We start from the raw sequence: 17,074 nt of genomic DNA on the forward strand, positions 1-17,074 counted from the left end.
TAATTCCTTTACTGTGTGAAAGTACAGCTCCTCTGTGGAACTGTCGTCGTTGCTACCCATATGTGCTGCTGCCATGTGGATTTTATTCTTATTATATTTCCTCTGTGGCTGGAATGACTGTCTGCGTGTGTGCCCCTCGTCTCCCATTTTAGAGTGGCAAACTTTAGCAAAGTGTCCCTTTTTATTGCATTTTAGGCAGTATTTGCCTTTAGCTGGGCATTTATATTGATGGTGTTTTGTGCCACAATTACCACATGTGGTAGGTCCACTGGGCTGTCTGGCTCTAACTGCGAGTGTAGAGCTGTCTTCTACTGCTGTTGTACGTAATGCTTCCATTTGTTTACACGTGGCTTCTTCTGTCTCGACGATTCCGAGTGCTTTCTCGATCGTGAGATCGCTTCCTTCTCTTATTAGGGACTTTTGTGCAGACTGTAAATAAATACCGAATATGAATAGGTCCAACACAATGGTCTCTTCCACCGTCCGACCGTATTCACACTGTTTGGCTGTCTGACGCAGCCGACTTAGAAATGCGTGTGCCGATTCATCCGCGTTGTGTTTACATTTTAGTAGGTTGTGTCTAGCTACACGAAAGTTCGATCGCGGATTCGCATATTCCTTAAAAAATTGGATATATTTATCCAATGTCCTTTCTTCTCCCTGTCGAAAGGGAAAAGTGTCACTTATTTCCTGGCCCTCGATACCAGACCATATTAGCAACTAATTTAACTTTGTGTCTGAATCTACGTCTTTCATTGGGCCGTCGAAATATAAATGAACTTGCCTGATAAATCGGTCCATTGATTTGGCCAAATTTGAAGTGTTCCAATCGATTGTTGGGGGTGGTAGTTGCGAATATGTATTCATCGTCGATTGCGAGAAAAATACCGACACCACGTGTGTTTTTGTATTAATTTTTTTTAGATCCCGAAAATGTTCGTTTTTTTTTTTTTTTTTTTTTTTTTTTAGGGTAATATTGTTACTATTCCTTTGATTCTTTAGAGGATCCCACTTCAGACACCATGTCGTGATAATGCATACTTTGGAAGCATTGATAAACAGACTCGAAGGTGGTGTAAAATGCGTTCTTTATTGTCTAGTAGTAAACGTTGCACTGAGAAACAATGGCGGACGAGATTCATAGCCTATATTATGACACATACAAAAGTTGGATCAGGAAACCGAGATGAAAGGGTCCATATAAAAATAGCTGAAATGAAAGGCGATATCATTACACAAGCAACGCGGGCTGAAATGCTAGTATTATATATATAAAAAAAAAAAAAAAAAAAGAAATGGTGAAATATACAATATAAAAAGAAAGTTAAGCTAAAAGTAAAAAAAAGAAAAAAAACAATTCAAAGAATTAAAGAAAGAAAAAGTTTAAGTAGATTTCGAACATTTATCACTATAAACATAACGAGGGTTGTATTACTGTACACATAGATTCGAAAAAGTTGTCAAAAAACAAATATATAACAAATAAATGTTATCAAAGGCAAGATAAGTTACTTTTCTACCAAACTGGATATATTTTTTGTGTTTTTATTCAATGTAACATATTCATTCAGCTCGAAAAACATGCAGTGTTTACCGATGTATTGGACAATTCAAAATGGCGTCCGACTCTCTCTTAAATATGGTAAGTTCGAGAAAAGGTGTTATAAATAATAAGCTAGACAAAATACTATTTAAAAAACACCGAATATATGTCAACCTACGCCACGGTAATATATATTGAGCGAATTTCTAACAGTATTTTGTCTAGTTTATTATGTATAAAACTTTTTCCTGAACTTACCGTGTTTAAGAGAGAGTCGGCCGCCATTTTGAATTTTCCAATACATCGGTAAATACTGCATGTTTTTCGAGCTGAATAAACATATTACATTGAATAAAAACACGAAAATTATATCCAGTTTGGTAGAAAAGTAACTTATCTTGCCTTTGATAACATTTATTTGTTATATATTTGTTTTTTGACAACTTTTTCGAATCTATGTGTACAGTAAAACAAACCCCATAACGAAAATGCTTTCTATATAGATATTCAAAGGGTCAATAATGGTAGAGGCACCGGTGTCACATATCACGTGACCTAACTTTTCAGAACGATACTCGTCCGATGGACCTACTTCCTTAAATTGCATGTACATCTTAAACAATAAAATTACCATGAAATTTTATTCAACACAATAAAAACAAAATTTGAAATCAGAGAAAATAATTATTTAATTTTCTGCGAACTTACTTTTCCGATCGACATAAATGTCGACTTCCATCTATCAAACTCATTTCATTTTAATTAACGAATCTTATAATCGTTTCTTTGTTAAAAACAGATTGCCAACCAAGAAGTAAGTATTATTTGAATTTAATTCTTTCGGGGGCCATTAGCTTTCCTTTGATTTTCTTTCCAGGGACACGTTCAAGCCATTAGCTTTCCTTCGATTTTCATGTAGAAATTAGGCAAAGAATTCTGATTTTATAGAGTCCTCTCAAATACGGTATTTTATTATTTTTTTTTAAGTTTCTATTTTTTTTTTTTGTACTTGTACACTTTTGCCACCGTGCTGAAATGATAACTATATTTTTGAAAGCCATTCTTAACCTGGGAGGGGAGGGTGTTTTGTAACTATTCTGTGCTTCCACCTAACAATTTATTTTTAAAAAAGATATCGTGAAGCTTGAATTATACCTGAAAAACTATTTAAAAATAGCGCGGTGGCATAAGCACCCCCCCTTTTTTTTCTGAGAATGTCCTTAAACGATTTTGCGCTTGAAAGTGTTGCAAATACGTTGTTAGGTAATTAACGTCGTAGACGCTAACTAGCAATTTGTTTGTAAAATTAAATCATCATTCATCGGATTGTTTTACGTTAAGAACAATACTTAAGATTAACTCTGTTTATGACCGTTCTTGTTTAATTTGATTCCTGGATAAATCTTCTTCCAGAAAAACACAGAAAATCTTCTTTTTTTTTTTATCCCTACTCATATTAAAAGAGTTTATTTTTCATTAAAAAATAGGTTACATAAGATACGATCATGTTTTTATGACAGTTACGTTTAGTGATATAAATTTAAAGAATTTTTGGTAAATTTTCAGATTAGGTCCACCCACCTCCACAATTTTCTTTTAAATGACGACTTTTATAGGTTTTCGGCTATGCTGAATACAAAAGTCGCAAAAATAAATAGTTATCGAGATATAAAAAAGTTATATTATGCATTGTATTCTTTGGCGGCCATCTTTTTTATGTGCGTACGCGCGCGCCATAAACAAATCTACTCATGTATGACTGACACTGCCACCTACTCGAAACACATTTCTGGGATTTCCCCTCCCCCTTCCACTTAGCGGAAAAATCCACTTTTCTTAAACTGAGAATGCTCCCACCCAAAAAAAAATGGTGCCCACAAAACTAAAAAAAATTTGGAAAACTGTAGTAAAAAAAAAAAAAAAAAAAAATCGTGCAAACCTTTTACCACTGGCAACGCCCGCTTCAGAGAGTGAAAGAAGAAAGAAGAAGAAGAAGAAGAAGAGAATGGCCACTGCGTCTATTTATAGACTAGAGATCATGGGAAGAGTATGCAAATAACTTTGGACGGTTTTGTCCTATAAAAAGCCTGTATTTGGGAGAGAGGGTGTCTTTTTTGTTTGGCAGAAGCAATTGCTGTCAGAAGTGCATTGGACTGCAGGATTGAAGAGTGAAGATTGAGTTGTGGGGTCATTGTATTTAACCACAAGCTATTTCGGCTAAGAACAGATCATGGAATCTGGGATGTTGAGATTGGGAAAAGATGTGATACCACCTTTTAGTGGAGAAGGTGATGTAGTCGGATGGATAAAGAAAGTAAAACTGGTGGCTAAGCTTCAACATGTGCCAGACCTTGCCAGTTTTATGCCACTTTTTTTGCAGGGAGATGCACTCGCTCTCTATCTTGAGATGAATAATGCAGAACAAGAAGATGCAGAACTGATAGAGATGAGACTCGTGACCGCCTTCACTGAGGGGCCTTTTGAGGCATACGAAAAACTGCAACGATTCAAGTGGACAGGAGAATCGGTGGATGTTTATGCTAATAAAATCAAAAGATTGGCTGGACTGGCAGGATATCTGGGAAGAGGGCTGGAACATACAGCCAAACTGGCATTCATTACTGGATTCCCAGATGATGTATCTGTGGCATTACAGCAGCTACCGAACATAGAGAAAATGGATGTCAGCAAACTGATACCGACTGCACGGCTTTTAGTCAGCAAAAGGGTCGTAGAAACTCGGACATTGGCCGCAAGTGCGCAAACTAATGAGACTAATAAGGGAAAGAAAGAATCAAGCCTTCAGTGCTTTAGATGTCAAGGACCGCACCTAAAAAAAGATTGCACAGAGATCCCTAGGGCCAGGGCAACATGCTACAATTGTGGAAAATTTGGCCACATTGCGAGATATTGTCCTCAGATTCAGGGAAACGGGCAAGGGGGAGCTTCTGCGCTGCAAGCTACCCTAGCAATGAAATGAAGGCGCGATACTGGCCTCTTCCTATAATAGAAGTAGAGGTGAATGATTCTGTAATGACTGCACTTGTCGATACTGGGTGCACCACTACTTTAATCAATTCCAAACTTTTGAAGGGATATGGAAGGAGCGGTACAGTGAAAGCAGTTGATGGGAGGAATATAGAATGTAAAGGAGCCAGACAAGTGGAGATAAAAGTCTGTGGAATGCACGTAAAGGTGAGGGCAATCTTGATGAATCACATCGTTGATGGGATCGACGTCATAATTGGAATGGACGTGATTAATGAGCTGGGAGGTGTAACTATAAAGAAAGCCAAAGTGAAGTTTGGAGATATACAATATGCCGTGGCTGCCCATCAGCTGAATGTTTGCAAAATCGAGGATAAAGACTTTGAAGCAAACTTCGATGGAGATAAATGGACAGTAAGATGGACATGGAAGGGAGAGCCTCCAGTATTGCAGAACAAAGTCCAATATTATAAAAACTCTCTGGAAGGCGATAAGAAATTAGAATTCGAGAAAGAGGTGGAAAGATGGATATCGGATGGTATTCTGTTACCATGGAAAGGAGAAAGAAAAGGCGTGTTGCCATTGATGGCAGTATTTCAGGTCACAAAAGGGAAAGTTAGGCCAGTGTTCGACTTTCGTGAGTTGAACCGTTTTGTGGCGTGTCATACAGGGAGCGACATAATAGATGTGTGTGATTAAAAGATAAGAAAGTGGAGACAGTTGGTAGGAGTGACCGCAATAGTGGACCTTAAGTCTGCCTACCTGCAACTACATGTGGCAAAGAAACTATGGCAGTACAAGCTGGTCTGTTATAAAGGAAAAACGTATTGCCTAACACGATTAGGATTCGGACTTAATGTCGCACCAAAGATTATGGCAGCCATTTTAAAAACAGTATTAAAGAAAGGAAGTAGGACGAAAGAGGCCACTGATTCATACATTGATGATTTAATGGTAGACGTAACGAAAATATCGACACAGGAAGTTGTGGAACATTTGAAGGGGTTTGGGTTAGCAGCAAAATCTCCGGAATCCCTGGACGGAGGAGCGGCACTGGGCCTTAAGCTTATGAAAAATAAGATGGGTGCACTAATGTTCAGGAGAGGCAACGAGATCCCAGAGATGGGAGGAGAAATTAGTAGGCGGGAGCTATTTTCGATCTGTGGTAAATTATTGGGGCACTCTCCAATTGCTGGATGGCTGCGATTAGCATGCAGTTATGTGAAAAGAAGAGCAAATGGAATGGATTGGGAAGAAAAAGTTGATTGCAAAACCATGAAAGTGATGCAGGAGGTTCTAGCTGAGGTGAAAAAAGAAGACCCTGTTAATGGCGCTTGGCACATACCTGAAGTGAGCACAGGAGTCGTGTGGTGTGATGCAAGCAATGTTGCAACTGGCGTGGTTGTCGAGATTGGCGGTGTGGTGGCGGAAGATGCAACTTGGCTGAGGAAAAGTGATGACTTTAATCACATTAACATAGCTGAATTAGATGCTGTTCTAAAGGGTGTCAATTTAGCTATCAAATGGAGACTGACAAATATTGAAATAAGAACTGATTCAGCGACTGTACTCAGTTGGGTGAACTCTACTGTGGAGGAGAGTGGCAGAATACGAACAAAGGGTGCCGGAGAAGTGATAATAAAGCGGAGATTAGGGATGCTTAGAGAGTTGATGTCTGAATTGAAACTGCAAATAAAAGCAGTGTTTGTGCCTTCTGAAAGAAACAAGGCAGATGCGCTAACACGGATAAAAAAACAGTGGTTAATTGAGAAAGAGGAGGCGCCGATATGCTGTCTTGGAATTGGAGAAATTAAAGAGTTGCATGACATGCTTCACATGCGAGTGGAGAGAACATTATATTTGGTGAGGCAAGTGGATCCGAATGTAAAACGGGAAGAAATTCAGATGATAGTAAAGAACTGTGTTCGGTGTCAATCGATCGATCCTGCCCCAAATATACATAATCCTGGGGAAATTGGAGTTTTAACGAACTGGACGAGACTAGCTATTGACATAGCACATTACCGAGGGGGAGCGTACTTATCAATAATTGATTGTGGGCCAAGTAGACTGGCGATATGGAAGGAACTGCGAGTGGAAGCCGCATCTGCAGTTGCAACTGAATTAGAAAAGGTGATGCTTGAACGAGGTCTAGTAAGGGAGGTGATAATGGACAATGGCACTGTTTTTCGCTCAGAAATCTTTCAGATGATGCTAAAAAAATGGAAGATTAAAAGTTATTACAGGGCAGCCTACAGACCCGGAGGAAATGGCATTGTGGAGCGACATCATCGGACCGTGAAAGCAATAGCTGAGAGAGGAAGAATATCGCCTGAAGAGGCCACATTTTGGTACATGTCCCCTAAGGTCGGGCAAAGAGATGACACAGTACCACATAGAGCAATCTTTAATTACGAATGGAGGCATCCTAGAGACATGTCACCGGAAATTAATGATCAAGGACCAGCCAGAATCCAAATAGGAGAAGAAGTTTGGGTGAAACCGCCTAATGCCCGATGCACAACGCAGTGGGGAAGAGGAGTGATAACAGGAGTGCAATCCCCAAACAACTTAAGTGTCAATGGAATGCCACGACATGTTTTAGATTTAAGGCGTGTGGTCCATTTAGGTGATGAGGATGGTGGTACTGAGCCAGGGAGTGATGAAGATGAACCGGTGCCGATGCAGAGACCGCAAAGAGAACGCAATGCGCCGATCTGGACACGGGATTATGAGATGTGAATGATCTTTAATGATCATGGGGGCGTGTAGTAAAAAAAAAAAAAAAAAAAAAAATCGTGCAAACCTTTTACCACTGGCAACGCCCGCTTCAGAGAGTGAAAGAAGAAAGAAGAAGAGAATGGCCACTGCGTCTATTTAGACTAGAGATCATGGGAAGAGTATGCAAATAACTTTGGACGGTTTTGTCCTATAAAAAGCCTGTATTTGGGAGAGAGGGTGTCTTTTTTGTTTGGCAGAAGCAATTGCTGTCAGAAGTGCATTGGACTGCAGGATTGAAGAGTGAAGATTGAGTTGTGGGGTCATTGTATTTAACCACAAAAACAAATAAATTTAATGACTTTTAAGGGGGGTTCTTTTTCTCGTTATGAAGTTCTACTTCATTGCTCTCTGACTTACAATCCATTTCTTTCTCGACGTGTCACGTAATTAGAACCCCCTCTTATTAGTCATTAAATTTATTTTTGTTCAACATTTTTCTATTAAGATGATACTTAAATCTGTGATCTATGATCATCATCGGAAAAAAAAAACTTAGAAAAAAAGGTAAAAAAAATGTGGATTTTTAAGGGGTGAGCAATATTGTACAGGTTTGCCAAAAATCCACTTTTCTGAGACTGACACTGCTTCACCCCAAAAAATTGATCATTTTTTTTGTCTTTATATCTCGATAACGATTTGCAGCTGCAAAATTTCAGTGTGATTTTCGTATTCAGCATAGTTCAAAACCTATAAAAGTCGTCATTTAAAGAAAATTGTGGTAAATAAAAGAACATTCAAATTCAACACTCACCTTTAAAATTACTTTTATTGGTTTCGGGTATGCTGAAAACGAATATCACATGTAGATGATCGTTTCTCCATTCGTTGGGACCTGTCAGAGCACGAAATTTCGTTTGGAAATTCTCTCAATGCCCCCCCCCCCAGACACACGGCTCCAAAAATAAACACGCTTTGGCGCCACTGGTATTGAAGCACACTATAAACAAATGTCTTTCTCCGCAACCAACAATCCACAAATTTCTATAAAATTGTGATTTAATTGGGTTTTCGACTATGCTGAAGATGAAAATCTCATTTAAATTTTACAGAAAAAAGTAGTTTGCGAGATATAAAGACCTGTATTATAGAATTTCAGATGGTCATGCATGCGCACAAGAATATCTGATATACATGCGTGTGTACACAAGTCCGCATAAACCAAATTCACAACCCAACGATTTTTCCACCTGAACAGTTACATCGCTTCATACAGAATACCACTAACTTCCACATTTTTTTTTTATAAGAATTTCATTTTTTTTTTCTTCACTTCAAAAAATCGCAGGACATTTTTTGCACATAATTCATCATAAGAATATTTTTTTTTTCTTTCATAAAAATAATCGCTGACAATGAATTCTACCACAGAATATTGGTTAATTTCCTTATTTTTGGTGAATTTTTAAAGGGAGAGGGTCAGTCGGCATTCATTTTGCCCGTACATACAACTATTCGCTAGTTTAAAGGCTTCCAAATTCCTGTTCAAATTTTGAAGGGTTATAATTCAAATATTAATAAAAATATATCTGATTTGTTTACAAAAAAAAACGTAATTCCATCTGGTAGATTTAATTTCGTAATGACTTCAATTTTTTTTAAATTATTTTTTATTTTCAATTTTTACATTATGCTCTAACATTTTTTTTATTTTAAATTATCGATCAATAGTAAAAAAATGTTTTTTTTTCTGTCTTTAATCTTCAAGTTAAATGTCTCTCCTTTAGAAATCAACAAAAAAATTTTTTAATAAAAAATAATTTTTATTTGTTGATTCATTTATTTTAGGTTTCTTACGCATTTTTCTGTTTGAAAAAAAAATCTTGTTTGTTACTTATTTGCCGGTTTATTTGACCAAGATATCTTAATACCCAGAGTCCGTGGAAAGTTTAAATGTGATGTTCGTTTTCAGCATATCCGAAAACCAATAAAAGTCGTAATTTAAAATGTGAATGTTGAGTTAGAATGTTCTCTCCTTTTATTTATTTATCTTATTTTTATTTTCTTGCGAACCTGAAATATTATTTGATAACACATACTTAACATGGAGAGGGGTGGGTTGATGTTTTGAAAATTTAGAAAATTGTCCTATTGGACCGAATGTATAAATGTTACACAAAGGGCCCGGTCTAAGCCGGGTTGACATGCTAGTATATATATGTGTATATGTCTATATACATATATGTATTTATATGGATAAAAATGTGGCACACGTCTGCAGATGGAATGTGGGGAACATGACAGCTAAATCAGAATTGTTTCAATATTTCTCATGAATGTAAACAAAATTTTTTATTGTTTGAGAAAGAATGTAGCAGTTAAAGGAATCTGGTTATGTTTATGTTTTTAAAAGTTTATAGGAAAAAGTAACACAAAAAAGATTGTAAGATTGGGATTTGATTGTCAACCAAGCGGACGCAACAATATACTCCTCTCTGTCTCTCTTCCACTCCTCTCTCTATCCACCATAACAGAGGAACAATGAGGAATAAAAACGGACTGTTGCTTATACCAAATGTGTTGTTGTGTATTTGAATTCTAGAAAAAAGGTTCATAATATAACAGCTCAATTTTGGTTGCCGTGACCTCTGCTTTTAAAGTAAAAAAAAAAGTAAGATCGAACCAGCACCATGGACAATGGAAAATGGGTCCTTAAAAGAAAAAAACAAACAAACAAAGAACAAGCAAGAAAAAAGAAAGAACAAAGCGAGGTAAGTGATGTCCGATATTTCCCTGTGTGTTGCTGCTATAAAAGCATATATAGGATATATAAACTAACACAAAGACAAACAAGCTTATATATGTATATGCGTAGATGACATTTTGTATGCATTGAGTAACAAGAAAAAACCCCTCAAATTTCGTTAAAAATTCATGATTTTTTTTTACTGTTTCGTTAAAAATTTGATTGTGATTTTTTTTTCCAATGTTACATTGATTTCTTTCATTTAATTGCATACTGTTGAATATGTAGGTTAAGAAAATAAATAAAATAAGTATATAAAATGGAGCAGGAAATTTTTAGAAATTTCATTCAGGGTTTGACAATGGAGTTAAGGATTGCTGTTCGGTGTCGAACACAATTAGGGGAGAATCCCTGCTTAAAAATATAAAACCATTAGAGAGGAGAGAAAATGACGAATGCAAAAGATGGAGGGACGACTTCCAGAGATATTTTAGGGTGGTAGGAGCCAGGGATGAAGAAAAATGTCAAGCAGCTCTTCTAACAACAAGGGGCTTGGTTGGACAATACACTAGTACCCTGGTAGTTAACAATGCGCATATAACATGGGAAGGGTTGAAGAGTTCCTTAGAAGAATACTATGGAATTGTCACAAACCCCAACGCGCATATAGTTGAGTTAGCTAATGTAAGACAGGGTAGCTTGGAGGGTATCCAAGACTATATGCAAAGGATACTAAGGCTAATAGAAGGAGCCTATAGTGGGATAGATTCAAAAAATAAGATAGTTACCAATCAGGTAGTAGGGTTTTTTATAGAAGGCCTCCAAGATCGAGATGTAAAGATGGCAGTAATGAGGCACGAGGCCGAGGGATCTTCAGGCGGCTTATCAAAAAGCCCTAACAGAAGTACAATGGAAGATCCGGCTTGATGCAAGCCATGAATATGAAGACGAACCCATGGAGTTTTGTCACACTAGATGGCAAATTCAAGTTAACGCCATGGGTCCAGCTAGATTCCCAAAACACGATGATAGATGGAAAAACGGGAACCAAGTAAGAAATAGGGGCTCAGCATATACAACTAGGGAAAGCGAAAGAGCTAGACATAGTATAAGGTGTTTCTATTGTGGTAGAGAAGGCCACATGTGGAGAAAATGTAGAGAACGTATCCAGGGAAATGGAGGCGCCCCGTTCGTAGGATGCCCGACGAACGGAAGAGGAAATTACTGATGCACATGATTGGTATAATGGGCACAACAAACTCTATTATGGTTAGATTAGAAGGGGAAAATTATAGAGCTCTAGTGGACACAGGAGTAGAAGTTTCAGTAGTGAAGAGTAATGTTTTTAATGCATTGAGTCAGGGTTCTGAGTTAAGAAAAAAAGCAGTCAATTTAAGGACAGCAAATGGGTCACCATTCAGTGTGGAAGGTATTGCACGATTAGGAATTTTTTGTGGTCGAAAATCTCACCAGAAGTGTAATATTAGGCCGTGATTGGCTTAGGCAAAATGAGGTGAGAATATATTTTGATTTAGGAGCCATAAGGTTAAGAAATGAGTATATAGCTTTAGAGGAAGATGCTCATATTTCAATGATAGTTAGACTGGCCAAGAAAATAGCATTAAAACCACAGCATCTACATACATCCAATACGCATGCAGGTTTTAATAACGGTCAGGGATTGGAATATAAGATAGAACAAATAAGCAACGGATTTGTTAGTAAACTGAGTGGAATTTCAGTGGCTGATGCTATAGTAAAAATTAATAAGTCTAGTAAGATTCCATTGCTTATAATGAATAATACAAACCACACAGTCACTTTAAAAAAGGGCTGTCCGATAGCTAAGTGTAGTTTGGCTGGTAGCATTACTGAGATTACCTTGCCAGATAAATAAAATAAGATCCCGGGTGAAAACTTGGAAGGAATAAATGTACCTGAATAAATTATACTGAGCAATCTTATTCACTACGTCATCCAGCCGGGACAGGGGTAAGCATCAAGGCTTGTGTACTTATTTACAGTCTCAGAATAATCGATGACCATTCTCTTTTTCTGATTATTGGATTTAACCATGACCACTTGTGCCCTCCAGGGGGAGTTTGAGGTTTCGATGATCCCCTCCTTTAAAAGGCGCTTAACTTCTGAGTCAATGAACTTTCTATCACTTGAGCTATAATGTCTAGACTTGGCAACCGTTTTTTTTTTTTTTTTTTTTTTTTTTCACAGTGATCACCACTTATCAAGGCCCGGAAGCCACTCAGGGATAAGGGTTATTGCAAGTACATTACGTTAGTGTGGAGATTTGATGAAGTGTTTACTTAAGGGGGCTGTTCATTAGGAATTTGTTAACGTTGGATTTGAACACATCCAAGTTGTAGTCTGGTGGGAAGCAGGCAGATGGAACAGAGTTCCACAGGCGTGCAGTTCTAAGAAAGAAGCTTTGTTCATGGAATCCGCATTTTGATTTAGGCACAGATATAGAGTGGGGGAAATTTTTCACAGTGGATTCAGCTAGACGGGTGTTTTTCGTGAAAGATTGGTGAGGGGGGACCAGAGATTGGAGTTCAGACGAGCACCTGCCATGGAAAAAACGATAAAACAAGGATAGGCTCACAACGTCTCTTCTGTGGGAGAGAGGTTGCAGGGTAGAGAAAAGGGCATCCCCCACTAAGTCACGAAGTCTATTTTGTACTCTGTCAAGGCAGGATAGGCTGTTTTTAGCAGCTCCTGCCCAGATATGGCAACAGTATTCCATCCTTGGACGTACTTGGCTTTTATATAGATAGAGAATTGCATCAGTAGTGAGATATCTTCTGGAGCGGTAGAAGGATCCCACCATCTTTCCAGCGACCTTGGCAACAGACTTGATGTACGTGTTCCATTTCAGATCAGGAGTAAAGGTCAAACCCAGAAGCTTGTCAAAACACGGGGCCTCACCCAGATATGAGCGATCCATCACAATTGATGCCAGATGGGGATCAGAGCGTTGATGATGTAAGGATAGAAGTTTGGTTTTGGATGCATTAAAGGTAACCAGCCACATCTTCCCCCACTGAACCATGTGCTCGTTCTTGCAGTTCTAATTTATATTAGCAAAAAGTTCAGGCAGTTCCACCAAAGCCACAGCAAGTCCACAAATCTCTAGCGTATATCGCCGCGCTGACGTCCTTAAAATTGCAGTCCTTGCTAAGGACTTGTAATGCTCGAAGGTACTTGTCCAGACTTTCTCCCGGTCGCTGACGACTTGTGGCGAGTAGATGCCATGCGTATATCTCGTTTTTTGGTTTGATAAAGAGTTCCTCCAGATTGAGACAGGCTTCTTCATAATTTCTGCAATCACTGACATATTCGAAAATATCCGGTGAAATAAAATTTATCAGCACCGACAACTTGTTGAGATTTTCCTGGGGTAGTGCTGCTAAAAAATATTTGAATAGCAAGCCAGTGCTTAAACTCTCGCTTGGCATTAAATGAATTAGGGTTTACATCCAATCGAGAAGGCCTCAGGGCACGATCCATTTTAAAAACTTTTACTTTTTTTTTACCCTTCTGTGCTAATAAAATTGTTGTAAGTAAAACAAATACTGTATAACCTTTAAATAAGGTTTTTATTAGCACAAAAGAACGATACGTCAGGTCCGACGTCAACACTATAAAGGAACATAGCGAACACTACTGGAGTAGTATACAGAGCTAGCGCTTCGTCAGAGAGATTGCTATTAGGAAGTTTCGTATCCATACAAAACACAATACAACACCTGCCACCGGGGTTTATTTCATTTTAATGTGATGCCGTTCGGACTAGCGAACACCCCCAGGATCTTCCAAGAATTAATGTCCATATTTTTACAGGGACAGGATAAATTTGCATTACCGTATTTGGATGACATATTAACATTCTCCAATACAAAGGAAAACCATTTAAAGCACATAGATTAGGTGCTAGGTAGCTTACGCAAACATAATCTCAGGTTAAAAGCCACAAAGTGTGAGTTCTTTAGAAAAGAAATACAGTATCTAGGGTTCAAGATTGGGGAGAGAGGTATACAGCCAGACCTGGACAAAGTCAAATCTATAAAATTGATTTTGTCTAGTAAGGGCTTTCATCGGTATGACGTCATACTATTGGTGATTTATAAAAAGTTTTTCCGATATCGCTGAGCCGTTAGTTTGGTTGATGAGGAAGTATGTGCGTTTTCAATAGGATGTTGCATGCCAGTCTGCCTTTGATACCCTAAAAAACGAAGTTTGCAGACATGGTAATACTGGCATATCCCGATCCTGATAGGGACTATAGACTGTATACAGACGCCACCTTCTCACCATCCTTATTAAAGCGAAAAAAGAAATAATTAAATGAAAATAAAATAAATAACCCTTTCCTCCATGTAACAGACGTTGGATGACACTTTGGGAAGATAGTAGCTGCTTCTCATTTCAATCAGAGTATGTTGAAATTTTAAAGAAAGTTTAAAAAAAAGAAAAGAAATTAAACTAGAGCAGAAGCATACATGATACTATCGGGTGTCATTTACCGATGTTAATTTTAAATTATGACGCGGTTACCGTCGATGATCAAAGATCATGCATCGGAAAGAGACAATTAAAATGATAAGACATTTAAAGAAATATAAAAATGTGGAGTTGTATGTGGGCTCAAGGAAGAAGAGTCAGGGAAAAAGAAAGAAAGATGAGTGTTTCTATCAAAAGACATTTAAGGAAATATAAAAATGTGAAATGGAGAAACGAATGAAACTGTATGAGGACTTGAAAAAGAGTCATAAAAAAAAGTGGATAAAGAGAGATGATTGATTTTCTTCTATTAGACTCTAAAATGCATTAAAAAAGAGGGGGGAAAGAAAAACAAAACAAAACGATGTTGTATAAGTGTTGAAATACTTTGTCATTATTATTGTTGAAAATTGTTAATGTAATTGTTGAAATGTTATATTGTTGATAAATGTTATTGTGAGACTAACCGTAGCCCTCGGCGCAAGAGGATCCATGTGTGCCTGGCGTGTGGGGTGGTGGCTGATCCTGTGGTCGGGGCAGCGGACGAAAGAGTTTCAAGATGGCGCCTGCCTGCTTTTATTAGAGACGGAATCTCGCAGGATCGCAAATTAGCTAGGCCATCTTGAGGAATAAAAATCGGTCCATTGGAGGTGCGAGGCAGTCGGGTTCGGACGTTCGTGGCGATCAGTACAGTGACCGTTGGGTTCCGTTTCTATTCGTGCAGTCAGCTGAGCTTTGTTAGTTACCTTTGCGCCGTGGCTGTCATTGGTTGTTGGTTCGCTGTGTGTTGCCGTGGTTCTTCAGTGAAACGCTTCGTTGCCCACGACGGGACTCTCCGTCTCCTACACAAGATACTCATACAAGCTATTTCGGCCACCCCACTTCGAACTTGGTTTTCTTTTCTTCAATGGCGGATAGGTTCGATCTAAAGTTGATACCGGAATTCGACGGATCCGACCCGGTACTCAGCTGGGTTGAGAAGGTCGAGTTACATTGGCAGTTGTCCGGCGTGAAAAATGTTGAGCGCGTGATTCCTCTGCGACTGACCGGCGGGGCCTTCGCTGTATATCAGCAACTCAGCGCTGAGGAGAAGTGTGACTACTCGAGTATCAAGGCGGCGTTGTACAGGGCGTTCGCCACTGACCCCGCCACTGCATGGGAGCAGTTTGAGACGAGGTCTATACGCTTGGGCGAAACTGTGGACGTGTATCTCGCCGAACTTAAGAAGCTGACGGTGTTGTTCGGCGGTCTTCCCGAGAGGGCCCTAGCCTACAAATTCCTGTCAGGACTCCCCGCTGGAGCAAAGCAGCTCCTGCGAGCAACATCTACCATATCCTCACTACCGCTGAATGACCTAGTGGACAGAGCCAGGACAATAATAAAGGATGACTCGACGGTGCAGGAACCGGTAGTCGCCGTCGCACAGGCCCCACCAAGTGGCGAAGGACCGTCTCAGAGACCCAGCCCGCAAGGTGATGTCATCTGCTATAGATGCAACGGGCGGGGCCACATGGCAAGAAATTGTAGAAGGCGGTCGACGGCTGTTCGCTGCTACCGCTGTAACAAGACTGGGCACATAGCCCGAGACTGTGCGGGAAACGGGGACAGGGACAAGGTGCCAGTGCCGACCTCTTCACCGAACAGAAAATAAACAAGGCGCTCCCTGTCATTCAGGTCCGAGTTAATGACACATTATGTTCAGCCCTCCTTGATTCCGGTTGCTCTCGCACCATAGTGTGTGCGGACTTCTGTCGGGCGTGGAAAAAGAAGAACGTCAGGATAACTACCATTACTGGAAAAATATGAATGTGTTGCGGCGTGGGTGTGGTACATATTCGCACAAGAACTGGGAACTCGGCCAACGTCGAAGCGCTGGTGACACGGGAAAAGCCACTGAGTTTCGACCTGTTGCTAGGCTACGATGCCATCAAAGCCCTGGGCGGCGTGCGCATAACGCGCGCTGGCATTGTAGAGTTTCAGGATAGGCCCCCGGTGTGCGCAGCACTAAGAGTCGACCAGCCGGACTTCAGTGCAGAATTCGACGACCAACAGAAGGCGTGGACCGCCACTTGGAGGTGGTCAGAAGACAAGGAACCGGCCAAACTACAAAACAAAGTGGCAGAGTACCGTATGCCCGACCAGATAAGGCCTGCATACGAAAGCGAGCTCCGTGAATGGATTAAGAACGGTTGGCTGATTCCATACCCCTATGACAAACTTGGACCCCCCAAGGGCCTGATACCGCTGATAGCAGTTGCCCAACCTAACAAGTCAAAGGTGAGGCCGGTAATGGACTACCGCGAGTTGAATGCGCATGTTGATGCATTCACAGCGGACGCCGACGTCTGTGCCAGCAAGCTGCGAGAGTGGCGCCGGCAGGGGTCCAATGTGTCCCTACTGGACTTGAGAAAAGCATACTTGCAGGTCCAGATCGGCGAGGCGATGTGGCCTTTCCAGACAGTGATGTTTTCCGGGAAGAGATACTGTCTTACGCGACTCGGATTTGGGCTAAACGTAGCACCCCAGATAATGAAGGCTATCGTCAATGCCGTGTTGTCACAAGA

The 17,074-nt window shown here is 39.8% G+C and overlaps 1 protein-coding gene across 1 annotated transcript in view; it reads left to right on the top strand.

The window, feature by feature from the left end:
• Window positions 1-2,095: 2,095 nt before the first annotated feature.
• LOC145243829 (uncharacterized) overlaps window positions 2,096-17,074 on the top strand; it is a 37,993-nt gene continuing 23,014 nt past the window's right edge. The window contains exon 1 of the mRNA XM_080106853.1: window positions 2,096-2,357. The gene's annotated coding sequence lies outside the window, so the exon portion shown is untranslated. The remainder of the gene's footprint in view (window positions 2,358-17,074) is intronic.

Source organism: Euprymna scolopes, chromosome 22, assembly GCF_053919585.1.
Source record: "Euprymna scolopes isolate OS-2025 chromosome 22, ASM5391958v1, whole genome shotgun sequence".
Classification (NCBI taxonomy): Eukaryota; Metazoa; Mollusca; class Cephalopoda; order Sepiida; family Sepiolidae; genus Euprymna; species Euprymna scolopes.